The 3,806-nt window shown below is 48.8% G+C and overlaps 1 long non-coding RNA gene across 1 annotated transcript; it reads right to left on the bottom strand.

Annotated features, from left to right (window-relative positions):
- Positions 1 to 1,104: 1,104 nt before the first annotated feature.
- LOC135824470 (uncharacterized) lies at positions 1,105 to 3,800 on the bottom strand. The gene is made up of 2 exons (XR_010554859.1): positions 3,395 to 3,800; positions 1,105 to 2,961 (listed from the first exon to the last, which is right to left on the bottom strand). It is a non-coding gene; the product is annotated as an uncharacterized LOC135824470 (long non-coding RNA).
- Positions 3,801 to 3,806: the final 6 nt, after the last annotated feature.

The following is a 3,806-nucleotide window of genomic DNA, read 5'->3' as shown; positions in this document are numbered from 1 at the left end:
TTTCATTGGACTGGTTCACAGCACCGATAGGATGCCGCCGAGTAAAGTCAGAGACAGTGGCTGTAGTTACGGACACACCAGGCACGTAGCACCGCCGTTGGAGCTGGTCCGGCCGGAGGGGGTCGGGGCTCTTCCCCCCCCCCGGGAAATCTTTGAAAGTAGGGTGCAAAAAACGTGGTCGGGCGAAAAAGTGGTCCGGCCGGACCGGCTGCTACTAGTATGCCCCAGCAAACACATCTCATACATCACACAAGCATAAACAAGCTGTAGGGGGGCGTTCGTTTTTGATCTACATGTTTGGGTAGAAACTACTTCTTTCGGTAGAGGTGTTCGTTTTTTTGAAAAAAACTCTACTCAAAAGGGTAGATTGTACTTTCCTCTACCGGCTCTACCAGGAAAAAAGTTGGTAGAATCCGGTAGAAGTTGGTAGAGCTACGGGATTTCCAGCAAGATCAAGGATTTGTACACAACTCCATACAGACGAGAAACATTTCACGTACATATCGTGTAAACTACTAAATCCGGTAAAATAGCGTTCGTGCAATTGCCTCTACCATCTACCTCTATCGGTAGAGTGACTCTACTCTACCAGGTAGTTAAAAACGAACGCAGCCTTAGACCGCTGTAAACATATCCATAGGCTAGCGTCCAACAGTTATCGTACACTCAAACTAGGGCTCAAACGATTAGTCCGATTAACCGGTTGCAGACCGGTTACGAAGAATTAACGGTTAACCGATAAAGATAACGGTTACGCAGTAACTTTTCAGTCAATTTTTCAAGTATCAGGTCGTTGCAAAGTGTGCACTTTCGCGGGCTGTCGCACGCGTACGCAATTTCTGGGCTGTCAACTCGGTCATATCTGGTCTCTTGGTGTGAGAGTATGTATGAATGAGCATGCAAGAGAATGTACAAGTGTGCGTTGTACTGAATAGGGTACATTTTTTGAATGAGTATAGTCAAATATACGGTTAAAAAAGAGTCCGCAGGATTGCCGTGGCTTATAGGTTATAACCGGTTAACCGACCGTTAGCTTAGCAGTTAGCCGTCAGGGGTAAAACCGTGACCGTTTGAGCCCTAACTCAAACAAACCATGCGAAACTGTACAGAGAGCAAGAGCAGTATGTCTGATCTGACGCAAACCGAATGCTATGCACAGTGGTGGGACGAACAGCTAAAAACCAGATGCGAAACCGGAACAGCTAAAAACCAGATGCGAAACCGGAACAAAAAGATAACAACACGGCATAGACCTACTAAATAAATTGGGATATGTTTGAAATGTGCGTACATGTACATGTACTTGCAGGCAAGTAATAGTTATGTGTGAAAAAGTGACAGAAAATAAACACGCTCTGTGGGTGAAGTGAATGTGGGAGGGAGGGGGGGGGGGGGAGTAGAGGATGGTTGTGTGAATATGATAAACATACTGGTTGTCTTGCGCAGGAGCCTGAAGCAAGTGCATGCGAAGGAAAAAGAAGGTAAAAAGGTCAGATTGAAAAATTGAAAACACTAGTCAGAGCAGGTGACGAGACGGAACATAGTACATGCTGTTAATTTCGCTGTTGCGCCAGAACCGTTAGGAATGTGAATAATGAAATGGAGATGTTAAACATGTGTGCCATGGTTAGGTTCATAGGATAGGCTCGCGACCAGAAGAACAAGTTCTGCGCCCAGCTAGGCACACACCAGGTGGCCAGAAGGCGCGCACATGTAGAGAACTGATACGCTCACTTTGCGTTCGCTTGTGCCAAAGCTTGTCCTGGCAGCACAGGAATGGGGCGAGCGATCCTATGAGCATGCATAAATAATGAATATGTACAATGCGTATGCTCGCACACACATAGGAAACATAAGACAAAACAGACGGAGCAACGCATTCGCATGCGGGCACTCCCGCCAATGTTAGTATGTCAACATAAATACAAAAATAAAACAACACTGAGAAATGACTCTGACAGCTCGGCAATGTTTAGTTCAACGTTATCCCAGGCGAAACACGGAGAACGGTCAACTACATGCGGAGCAAAGCGACGGACACCAAGAGGAGTTGCGTGAACGATGCGAGTTGCACGACGGAAAAGAAGCGGTGGGCCGAATGCGAAGCTCCCTGCACACTGAATGTGATCACTATGCTGACTGTGCCTTGCTGAGCTGGGGGGGGGGGGGGGGGGGGGGTACACGTTGTGAAATTCAACAGACTAGGGTGGCGGCGAAGACTGCCCACCGGTTCCTATGATTCTAGATAGACACTGCGCAGAGTGAAGAACTACTGTAAACAAGGATGAGATGAGAGGTGCTTCCAAAGAACACACAGTGGATTAGCCACGCGAGTCAACAATTTCCTCCTGTGACATCTTCTCGCGGCAGCTACACATGCAGACATACCGGTATGCGTGCAGAGCTAGCGACCAGATCATCGGAACGAGAACATCATACGGAGGGAATGGTAGATTTGGCGTATCGATGACGCGGGCCAATGAGAAGAGGATCGCTGAAGCATGGGTCACCTGGGCAGCACGCATGTCTCCTCCACTGGGTCATTAGGTATCAAGTTATCATCTTCGGAGGCAAGATATCGGTATCGGTGCACGTAACACTCAAATAAACTAACGTGTCACCTTCACCTTCGGAGGCATAGGCCTTGGGATGCGTGAAAGCCGCATTCATGGACAAGTGGTAGACGTCTTGATGACGTCATAAATTGATCAGGTGGATATCGTGGCTCAGGTGGATGCCCTGATGATGTCATGCATTGATCACGTGGATAATCTGATGATGTCATGAACTGATCAGATAGAGATTGTGATGAAGCCGTGCATTGATCATGAAGTCGTGCATTGATCAGGTAGACGGAATCGGCTTCAGTGATTCATACATGGCCATCTGCGCTTGAATCGTCTCTACGACAACAATGGCTTGGTAGTTGTCATCACGTGGTGCAAACAGATGACATACCTTCTGTACACGGAGAGAGAGAGAGAGAGAGAGAGAGAGAGAGAGAGAGAGAGAGAGAAAGAGAGAGAGAGAGAGAGAGAGAGAGAGAGAGAGAGAGAGAGAGAGAGAGAGAGAGAGAGAGAGGGAGAGATGAGAGGGAGAAAGAGAGAAAATGTTCAGGACAGAAACGGAAGGCAAGTAATACAAGAAACAGAGGAAGAGGAAGCGCAAAGGCACTGGAACACAAACACAAACACAAGTACCTTCGGAACTCAAGCACAAATGTATAATTATACCTTCAGAACAGGAACACACGCACACACAGGCACCGGACCACAACGCACACGCATGTACGCGCGCGCGCACGCACACACACACACACACACACACACACACAAACACACACACACACACACACAGATACAGACACAGACACACACCCACGCACAGCACATACCTTATGATCATTGCTACCCTTGCGCACGATAACGCCCATGACGGATCGCTCCTGCACCCGGCCTCCACCAGGAGGAATTGCACCATTACTGCCGCCACTTGAACCACTGCTGCTGCTGCTGCTGCTGCCCGAGCTACCACTGCTGGTCTGGCTGGTGACAGCTCTCTGTGCCGGGTTTATCGGGTGAGCGGGGAGGCCAGGGGCAGCGCTGTTGCCAGTGCTTGCACTGCTACCGCTGCTGCCACTGCTTGTGCTACTGACGCTGGAGTTCATGCTCGCCGACGGTGCAGTGCTCACCCAGAAGCGCCTGCAGCAGGCAAGAACAAAAAACAAATAATTCTACAGAACTGTGACACCATACAGGTTATTTTCATTCAGGCTGACAGGCTGATTTGTGTACAGGCACAGGTTA

The sequence above is a fragment of the Sycon ciliatum genome, chromosome 9 (assembly GCF_964019385.1).
Source record: "Sycon ciliatum chromosome 9, ocSycCili1.1, whole genome shotgun sequence".
Classification (NCBI taxonomy): Eukaryota; Metazoa; Porifera; class Calcarea; order Leucosolenida; family Sycettidae; genus Sycon; species Sycon ciliatum.
Note: the sequence above shows the minus strand (reverse complement) of the source record. Positions and strands in the feature narration are given on the sequence as shown.